At 47.5% G+C, this 11,060-nt stretch overlaps 1 protein-coding gene across 2 annotated transcripts in view; it reads right to left on the bottom strand.

Annotated features, from left to right (window-relative positions):
* The window catches only part of IFT81 (intraflagellar transport 81), a 120,489-nt gene that overhangs the window by 107,711 nt on the left and 1,718 nt on the right, over positions 1-11,060 (bottom strand). The gene's annotated exons all lie outside the window — the stretch shown is intronic.

The following is an 11,060-nucleotide window of genomic DNA, read 5'->3' on the forward strand; positions in this document are numbered from 1 at the left end:
TGTCTAGCTGCCAGTTTAAGACCTTGATGAAGAATTCTGGCCAGGAAACCTCAAAGTCTACCAAACATCCCAGCAGGAAGGAGGTCCCAAGGCAGCCACGGGAGTTTCAACAGCCATCTGGGCCATTGCTGAACACGGAACAAAGGCAGCCTTGGGCCTGACTGCAGACCCTGCTAACACAGGACTGAGACTGCACATGTCACCCAGGCACAAACCTCCCCGAGAACCAAGTGGCTGCCTTCTGTCACTGAGCTTGGGGCTTGCTCATCACCCAGAGCAAGCCTGAAATGGAAACCATCCCTTCTTTGGTTCTGAGATTCTCAGGAAGCCCGTGCATTCCCAGAGTTCCTCAGGAGCCCAGGTCTCTACAGAACACTCTAGAAGGGCTGGACAGTGCATTCCAGCCCACATCACAAGGCCATGACTGGAAGTGACGGTGCTGTTCTGAACCAGGATGTGCCAGTCCCATCCTGTCCTTTGCAGCCAGCCTGGACGCGATGTCACCAGCAGCCCACACACAGACCTCCTTCCTCTGTGCCCGCGGGCCGCTGGGAAGCCGAGTCACGGGTCAGAGGGTCCAGCTGCCGAGTGCCTTCTCGTGGTGGTCCCACTGCTCAATTATGTGACTGCCAAAGGATCTGTGAGTTCATATATACATTCCAACATGGCCCAACTTTGACACCAGCAGCTTTCTAGGCCTGTACTGATGTCAGTCATGAATACAATATAAAAATCACACACTTCACACATTTTACAACCTTCTTCTCTTGACCCCAGGTTCCATCTGGCCTTCAACTCAGGAAGCAAGCTAATGGTGCCAGATGCAACTTCCATGTCCGTTACCTTTTCACAGACAACGTCTGAGCAGTCGGTTCTGTGTGACTTTTCAGAACTGCACATGCTAAGCTCTCCACGTTTCAGCTGAGGACTCTACACTGGCACGCCAGGCACCTCTGTCGCGTGTGAGGGCTGGTTTAGAGTCAAGATCAGAATTTAGGAATGACAATAATCACTTACTCCCTTCCCTCCCGCACCTGCCCAGGCTGTTCCTGGCGACAGCTGCCTGTGTGACGTCAGACACTCCCTCAACAACCATGTCTGCATCCTTGTTTTTCACACTGACTGCATGGAACAGCGACCCTGGCAGAGGCGGTCACAGGTACTCTGTGTAGGAGTGGTTTTCTTGGACTTAGAGTCACTTCCTACCAGAGTAACTGCCCAGGATTGGTGGCTTTGTCCCCGTTTCAGAAGAGGCCTTGCTTTCTGGCCGTGGACTTGCACTTCTCTCTTTAAAGAAACTAGTTTTTTTTAAAAAACCTTTATACTTCTCACTTGGCAATAGGGGTGTTTTTGCTTAGCTCTGCTGTTTGGACAATAAAAAAAAAAAACTGATGGCTAACTTGCCTTCCTGTTCCCATCACTTCCTTTTTCCAGATGGTCTCCAAATCATGACTGACTCAGTCCCTGCACTTTCTTTCAACACGTACTCCCTGGAGGCCAATGAGAAACAAGGCAGCTGCTCTCGGGGCTGGGGGTGGGGTTTGAGGAGATGAACACAAATCAAGTAATCTGAGCAAATGTCAGCTCGCAACTTAGGATGCGCGCCCGGAGAAGGCAGCAGCAGGTACCCTGGGAGCCTGTGATAGAGGAACGTCATCCATTCGAGTTGCTCAGAGAGGTTCCCCCAAAGGAATACTTCAGCCACAATCCACACAGTAAGTCCCAGTAAACTGGGTAGACAGGGAAGGGAAGAATGTTCTAGGTGTGGTAGGTTAAGTCGCCGCATGGAGTGTCTGCCTTCCATAGCGGAGTGCCTGGTTCAAGGCCCAGCTACTTCACCTGCAGCTTCCCGGGAGGCACAAGATGATGGTTTGATGATGGTTCAAGTAGTTGGGTCCCTGCCACCCATGTGGGAGACCAGAATTTAACTCCTGGCTCAGCTCTGGCTGTTACGGGCATCTGAGGAGCACGCCAGTGGATGGAAGACCTTTGTCTTTCAAAGACATAAAAATGTAAAAAAACAGGTACTTTCAAAAACTAAAGATCCCTCTGCTTGCTGTGTCAAAGTGCACTAGGAGTAGCTGTAGGTGGTTTTCGTTTCCGGCTTTCCCTACTCGGTGAAACATCTGCTCAGAATATGCACCACGTGGACTGATTCTCCTCTCTCAGTTCCTCGTGGGAAGTCACAAAAGGAGGAACTTCCCAGCACTCTTTGGTTTTGAGAATATCCCAGTCCCAAGGGGCAGCAGGCATGAAAACACTTGCCCAGCTTCAGGCTAAGGCTGGTGCAACAGCAATGGAGACAGGTGTTTGTTCTAGCCGTCCAATCACCAGCTGGAACACCCACATCCCATACGGGCATGCCTCCGAGTCCTGGCTCCACTGATCCTAGCATCCTGCTAAGGTGCACCATGGGGAGACGGCCCACTAAGTCCACCACCCTTGTAGGGGATCAGATATAGTTCCTGGCTCTATCACAAGCATTTGGAGAGTCTCCCCTTCCTGTTAGTAAAGATATTGATTAAAAATGAAAGCAAAGCAACTGAGTGATTTCTGAGAGGGGGCAGGAACGTCCGTCAGGGAAATGGCATTCACTTTGAATCCGAGTGCCAAGGAGTAGGCCGTGAGGAGCTGGGGGAAGGGCCTCCAGGAGAGAGGGCCAGCAGGGACTCAGTGAGGGAGGTTATGCTCCAGCCGTGGGGCCCTGCAGCCAGCACGACTGGGACCTGCCTTCTAGGCCCATCTGGTGAGGGACACAGGCTGGGCCTTACTGCCTCACACGGTGTGTCGCCCCAAGTCATAGAACCACAGCACCAGGAACAGTCTTTGGGGCTTTAGACCATCCCCAAGATGTAAGTGGATCCCTGAGACAGAAAGGAACAGGACACACTGGGTAGGATGAAAAGAAGTGGCCCCCATAGCTGTAGCAGCACAAGCCAGGCCCAGGAAGCCATGAGCATGACACCTGCTGACATCCACACCTGACTGGCTCCAGACTCATAAAGATCCTCCCGGCGGTGATCTAGGGGAACCTTAAAGTTGACCTTAAGATGCAAGGTCAAGATGGACTAGTTCCCATGCTGAGCAGGGACAAGAACAAAGCAAAGATTGAAACATGTCCATGGATCAGGTGGGAGGGGGTATCCCGGAGAACAGTCAGCATTCAGATGCCCACATGTCTTATACTGAGGGACGCTGGGGGCCTACTTAGCTGGTGGAGGTCACAGAGAAAGGAAAGAACTCATAAAAATTCCTTTCAGTCCAACACACTAAGGAGGCTGCTCAAATACATTATGATACAAGAGCATGGACAGAAGAGTTTGCGGCTATTACACTGGTGTCGTGGGGGCGGAGTTAAGCCACGGCTTAGGATGCCAATATCCCATTTGAGGTACAGGTTCAAGTTCCAGCTACTCCATGTCCTAACCAGCTCCCTCTAATGCATGCTAGGAAGTAGTAGGTGTTTAGGTCATTGACATCTAGATGGAGCTCCTGGCTCCTGGCTTCAGCCTGGACCAGCCCTGGTTATTGCAGGTATTTGTAGAGTGAACCAGCAGATAGAAGCAATTAGTCAATCTCACGATCTCTCTCGCTCTCTTTCAAATAAATAAAACTTTATATGTATTATGTATAACAAAACTTAGAAAACATATAAATATATATGGAGTTGGCAGTGTGGTACGGTAGGTTAAGCCACCCCTTGTAAGGTTGACATCCCATTTGGGTACCACTTTGGAGTCCCTGCTAATGTGCCTAGGAAAGGCTGTGGAAGATAGCCCAAGTCCTTGGGCCTCTGCCATCCACATGGGAGACCCCGATGACGTTCCAGGCTGCTGGCTTCAGCTTGGTCCAGCCCAGCCAGTGCAGAACCAGCAGGTGAAAGCTTGTTCTCTCTGTAACTCAAATCTTTAAAAAGAGAGACATACTTTGGGTGATGGGAGCATAGTCCTGTCACTTTTTTGTTCTGAGTCTCAGACTTGCTCATACAAATGCAGGTAAGGCCCAGCAGGTGGACAGAAACCTCCCTGCTGGCTCTCTCTGGGTGGAACTGGAGGCCTTCACCTCGCGAGAGGCATTCCCTCAGCTGTCACCACACACTTGCTACTGTCACTGTGACAGACTACAGCCCGACTATTTTACTCATGAAGGGTTTTTGGTTTGTTTGAGTAATTTGAAAATGCACTAAATTCTTCAGGGTTGTAATTATCACCTTTATCCAAGGAGAACTATACTTTGTTTTCTTCAAATCCTGAATCTAGGAAATTGACTTAAATTGGAAAAAACACTGGGTAGAGAACAGTGTCTGACTTCAGAAAATCACTGCATAGACAGTAATGTAATCTGTGATACCTGACTTATCAAAAAGGAAAATTTTTACCAGTTAAACCTGTAGATATTAAGTACAAACACATAGCACATTTAGTGTTCCTTTTAACTAACCTATGCATTGGGCCACAGCTCACATTGTCCCCACCATTCGAGGGGGAGACCGAGATGGGGTTCGCGGCTCTGTGTTTGGGCCTGGGTCCGGCCAGGCATTTGTCTCTCCTAACACTCTTCAAATAAATAATTTTCAAAAATACTGTTTTTGCTTTGAGATAAAGCTCTCATCTATTGATTTACTCTTTTTTTTAATTTATTTTGACAATCTTTACATAGATAATTAGGGTAAAAAGGTTCAAGGGCTACAGGAAAGTGGGTAAGACTAGTATTTTTTCCATATTGTTTCCTTCATGTTTAAAGGGGGGTATTACGGGAGAAGGTCCACCCAATTTCCTACCCACCCCAGGTCCCGGATGTAGGGTATGCTCTCAGGTTCTTGCTCAAGTGGTTTTGATATTTCAACAGTTACGAATCGCTGCCAATCTTGCCACTCCAAGCATATTGGTTTACTCTGTAAATGTCTGCAACCACCAGGGCTGGGCCAAGGCTGAAGCCAGGAGCAGGAAACAGCCCAGGTCTCCCACAGGGGTGGCAGGCACCTCCGTGTCTGAGCTATCAGTGTTGCCTTTCTGCATGGGCGGGAAGCGAGTCAGGTGCTGGACCCAGTGTTAGGATACAGATGTGGTACAGATGTGGCTTCCTAACCATTAGGCCACAAGCCCCCAGATGCATTTTCCTAAAGATGTATTTATGTGTGTGTTTATGAAGCAGAGTGACAGAGAAACAGAGGTCTTCTACATGCTGTTCACTCCCCACATGGCTGCAATAGCCAAAACTAGACCAGGCAAAAGCCAGGGACTGGAGCCAGGAGCTCTAACTGGGTCTCTTGCCTAAGTGACAGAAACCCAAGCACTCAGGCCCTCATCTGCTGCCTCCCTGGAGGATTAGCAGGCACCAGGATCAGAAATGAAGGAAAGATTCCACACCAAGCACTCCGAAACAGAATGTGGGTGTCCCAAGAGGAGGCTTAACCCACGTACTGCAAAACACACACCCTAAGCCCTTAAGAACATTTATGGGGGCCCAACACAATGGCTCAAAGCTAAATCCTCACCTTGAAAGCACCGGGATCCCAGATGGCCGTTGGTTTTTGTCCTGGCTGCTCCACTTCCCATCCAGCTCCCTGCTTACAGCCTGAGAAAGTAATGGAAAATGGAAAATGGTCCAAGTCCTTGGGTCCCTGTACACGCGCGAGAGACCCAGAAAAGTTTCCTGGCTCCTGGCTTCAGATCAGCTCAGCTCTGGCCAATGCAGCCATCTGGGGAGTGAACAAGTGGATGGAAGACCTTCTTTCCCTGTCTCTCCTTCCCTCTGTGAAGCCTCCATTTTGAGTAAAAATAAACAAATCTTTTAAAAAATTGCTTTTTAGATTTAATCATAGCATGTAAAAGCAAAGTAGAACAAAAGACAATAGTATGCTATTTTCTATAAGGACGGAGACCCTATTTACATGCAATTGCTATATAGTGTTTGCAAGAAGAAACTCTAGAAGCATGAGACAAAACTGATAAAAATGATAATCATTGGGTAAAAGAAGAGAACAGAATGGAGAGGTGGCAAGAATAGAAACAAGACTGTAAATTAAGATATAAACATGCTGTAAATTAAAAATAATTTATTCACTTGACTGTGGGGTCACAATGTTCAACAAGTTAAGTCAAAAGAGATCATTGCTGCTGATATACATTAAAATTTGAGTACAGTGAAATGCTTTTAAAAATACATCAGTGTTATTAGCTGCTGGTTGCCTCCTGTTTGGAGCCATATCAGCCCTGGTTCCCACACCTTATCTCCCAGCCCTCCTGAGCCTCCTGCGTTCACAGCTTCCTCCCCTACACACCCTCTGCCTCACGCCACCTCCTGAAGGACATGCTCACCAAGGCTTTTTTACATCCTGCCAAGCAAAGGTGCTGGGCTTTCAAGACACAGGTGCGGGAACAGGTCCCACTCACCTGCAAGGAACTCTCATTTCCGCCATATCCATAACCTATAATCTGTCTCCCCAACCTCCACAAACACATCAAACGGGAGGAAACTTACAGGTCATATATCTGATAAGGGACTTGTGTCTAAAACAGAGAATACTTTCAACTTTAAAAAAAAAAAGATAAACATGTGAAAGGTCTAAACAGACATTTCCTCAAAGAGGTAGATGGCCAACCAGCTTTCATATCACTAACCATGACAAAAACACACTCACATATATGCGTATGTCTAGACCTATGACAGCCCATGTGAATTTGGATCAGGGTAACAGACGATACTAGAAAATATTCTTAATGGGCATTGGGTCTGCCAGGGCTGAGACCCCCTGACCCAAGCAGAGTATGTGACCAGCACCTTGCCCATCTCTTAAGAATCAGAGTACCCCAACCCCAAAACCATCCACAACAAGTTCGGCTGCAAAGCCATAACAGAACTGCCATCTATTCCTTGCCTTTGCTATCAAGCTGTTCTTCAATTAGATGTTCTAGAAGAATATATAGCTGCACATTGGCACCATATGTGTCTGTCACTAAGTTGGGCAATGATGCATTTCACAGTGTGCACCTGCCAGGTAAGTGAAGCTTCCTTCTTTAAATGCCTGGACATGTGTTCTGAACCTTTTGTTTTTCCACTGCAAATATTCCTGAACCAAGTCTGTGACCCCATTCCACTGGCCTCCTGCAGCTCAAGGTCACTGGAAAAAAACACATCAGCCTCACCTATTCTCATCAAAGGTTGCCCTAAGGTACTTGCGTCTGCTTCTGCTGCCCCAAACTGGAGCTCCCAGTGCTTAATAAACACTGGCCATTCACTCCTCTATTGCTACTCTGTCTGGGTGGCCTCAGGCAGTCCCTGCCACTGGTGCATTTATACGTTTCATGGCACACCTCCATCTCTGGTGACACAGTCCCTTTTTATTTGCTGGCTCCCAGTGCCACTGTGCAGTCTTTTTGATGCCAGGCTTCAGAAGGTTACCAGCCAAAACCAAAATACACATATTTCTCAAGGTTATAAGAAAATCTCAAGGGCGGAGGCAAAGCCTCTGGAAGGAGACCCTGTGCTGCTCTGGGTCCTTCTTTGGCCTCAGCACACACACTCGCCTGCTCCTCTCCCTGATGGCCGCACTGACTTGGTTCCGGTCACTGACAAAGAACAAAGAGGGTTCTCTGGTTGACTGGGTTGGGGGCAGGTTTCCACAGTAACCCTAACCCTCTCCTAAGGACATCACAGAGGAGAAAAATGGCGGCTAGGCCACTTCCGGGAGAACTATGCGCCTACAGGATGAGAAATCAGATCAAGGAATCCAAAGTGCATCCAAAACAAATACCAGCTCTGTGAGGCAGCCTGCCCTGCGCCAGGAAGAAACAAGTTTGGCCGTGATGTTCTGTGGGCTGCACTTCGGTTTTTCTGAGATCTCAGCTGCTTTTACCCCCTGGTTTATCAGGATTATCATTATTACTATTGAGGTACAATTCACATGCTATGAAATCTGCCCTTTTAAAATGTGCAACTCAGGGACTCTCAGCATAAACACACTGAATCACAAATGAATAGCTTCTACTACTGTTCACTTCCAGAACATTCTCCCCACCCCATACGGGCACCCCATGCAGACTCATTAACAGTCCTTTCCCCCGGTCCTTGGCAACCAGTAATCTACTTTCATTTTCAAGACATATGCCTACTCTGGAAATTTCCTATAAGAGGAATCGTCATGTGGATAACACAGCTCAATTTTTATTCCAAGCTCTCGCCTCCACAGAGAGAATTCAAAGCAGAGGCATAAACACAGCACGTAAGCAGGAGGAAGACAGATTTAGAAGTGAGGGAGGAAACACCCATTCCCGTGTGAACACGGCCAGCCCCACACAGACAGACACTGCCGTGAGCGGGCAGGAGAATTGCCCGTGAGGACCGAACATGGGAGGGGACCAGAGAAGGACCCCAAAGCAGGAGCCAGAAGCCAAAAAGGCTGTTTCCCTGTGGAACGGCTCCCTTTATAGGTAGCAAGTGATGCCCTGGTGGAATATACAGGCAGGACAAAGTCTGGGTGGGGCTAGTGTGTGTCAAGCTTTCTGGCACTTCCACACGTGATTTAGCTTCCATGTGGCCATGACGGAGTTTCTTCCTTCCCAGCAAGCAGCAGGTGCATTATGGGAGAATGGGCATACTAAACTGACATGTAATGGCTAGAGCTATAATGCAGAGAAACACACAAAACTATGAAAAAAAGGTTCGCTTTCCCCCATGTCAGAATCATGCGCCTTCTGGTCTCCCATGCCTTTCTTCACTCAGCTAACATTTTCAGGACCCACCCATGGTTCAGGATGTAATGATGTTTCAGTACTTTTCTCTGGGTGTGTGTGGCCGAATAACACGGCACTGCAGGGCTATCCACTCGCTAAGAGGTGGGCATCTAGGCCATTTCCACTCCAGAGGCTAGCGTGCTACAACCTTTCCCCGTGTTCTCTGGAACACACACAAATGGAATTGCTAGGTCACATGGTAATTCAATGTTTGACATTTTGAGCCTGTTTTCAAAAGAGGATATGCCATTCAGGACTCCAGTTTCTCTGCACCATTTGCCAGCGTTTCAGTTGCCCATTCTCTGAAGTCAGAGAGACAGAGAGCGAGAGACAGAGAAAGAGAGAGAGTTCCCATCTGCTGCTATTTCACTATCTAAATGTCTATACTGGCTGGGCTGGGCAGGGGCTGGGCAGGGGCTGGGCAGGGGGCTGAGCAGGGCTAAAGCTGGGAGCCAGGCACTCAGGTCCAGGTCTCTGACAGAGCGCAGGCACAACAGAACCATTATTGGTCACACCCCAGGGTCTGAACTAGCAAGAGTCAGGAGTCAGATCCATGATGCAACCCAGGACACCAACAACTCCAACAGCATCTTAACCATGAAGCTGAATGGCCACTCTCATCTTTCCTTTATTATTATTACAATCATGCTAATGGAGAAGAAATGTTATTTCATGGTAGTTTTTTTCTTTTCATGAAGACGAGTACTATTGGCCATCTTTCTATTTCTTCATCAGTCATTTTTGTCTCCTCTTTGGAGAAATGTTTATTCAAATATTCTCATTTGGGGCCTGACTCAAGAGCTCAAATGACTAATCCTCCCCTTCAAGTGTCAGTTCGTATCCTGGCAGCTTCACTTCTCTTCCAGCTCCCTGCTTGTGGCCTGGGAAAGCAGTCGAGGAAAACCCAAAGCCTTGGGACCCTGTACCCGCGTGGGAGACCCAGAGGAAGCTCCTGGCTTCAGATCAGCTCAGCTCTGGTTGTTGTAGCCACTTGGGGAGTGAGCCAGCAGATGCAGGATCTTTCTGTTCTGCAAATCTGACCTGCCTTTCCAACAAAAACAAATCTTTTTAAAAACTCAAATATTTTAATTTTTAAATTGTCATTTTATGAGTTGTAACAGTAGTTAAGACATTCAAGACCCTGAACCCTTATCAGATGATGATTTGTAAAAACATCTTCCCATTCCTGAGTTGGCTTTTTATCTCAAACACAAAAGTTTCACATTTTCACAAGAAGCACAACTAATCTTTTGCTGCTTATGCTCGAGATGTCAGACCCAGAAAGATGAATACTGAATCCAAAGTCACAAGTGCTGGCCCCATGCTTCGCCATGAATACATTTTCCGTTTCGGATCAGCAATTTAGGTCTCTGATCCAATGTGAGCTAAGTTTCACGATTCAAAATCTTGAGTCCAATATTTGCCTTTTTAATGTGGATACCCAACCATTCCAACTTTATTGAACTGTATGGGAACATTTACTGGAAGCTTGTTCCTTTTAAAAACCGAATACTCACGGCTATTGGTTAATTGACCATACTGTCAGGCATACTACAAAAGAAAAACGGCTGGATGTGATTAACACGCATGCTCTGAGAATCCAACCACCTCCCCAGTTCCCTTCATCTGTGACTGCTCTGGGTGCTTGAGTGTAACTGCCACAGTGACCAAACTCTGCACTTTCAGGATTTGCCATTAACTATACGCCAATTCTACCTCCGTTTTTCCATAGAAGAGACACTAAAGGCAAGAGAGTAAGTGAAGGAACGTTCTTTTCCTAATCCTGTTTCAGAATCAGCCTCTCTGCTTGGCGTAATGGTATGCTATCAACTCATAATTAAGAAAATTGCCAGTCCTGACCTTGTTCTGAAATCAGGATTCTGAAGGCAGGCATCAACTCATTGCTGTGTGGCATCAGAATGAACGAGGCTCTAAAATGTGCTTTCATTTAAGATTTTTAAAGATTTTTATTGGAAAGTCAGATATATGGAGAGGAGGAGAGAGGAAAATCTTCTGCCCTTTGATTAACTCCCCAGGCGGTCACAATGGCCAGAGCTGAGCCAATCTGTAGCCAGGAGTCAGGAACCTCTTCCAGCTCTCCACATGGGTGCAGGCCGTCCTCCACTGCTTTCCCAGGCCACAAGCAGGGAGCTGGATGGGAAGAAAGGCCACCAGGATTAGACCTGGCACCCATATGGGATTCTGGCAGATGCACAGCGAGGACTTTAGCTGCTAGGCTACCATACCAGGCCCAATGTGCTTTCATTTTTAAAAAGATACATCGTTAAATCCCCTTCTGACAACAGTTTAGGAATTAGGCTTTTG

This window comes from Ochotona curzoniae, unplaced genomic scaffold (genome assembly GCF_017591425.1).
Source record: "Ochotona curzoniae isolate NIBS_2020 unplaced genomic scaffold, NIBS_Ocur_1.0 contig_46, whole genome shotgun sequence".
NCBI lineage: Eukaryota > Metazoa > Chordata > Mammalia > Lagomorpha > Ochotonidae > Ochotona > Ochotona curzoniae.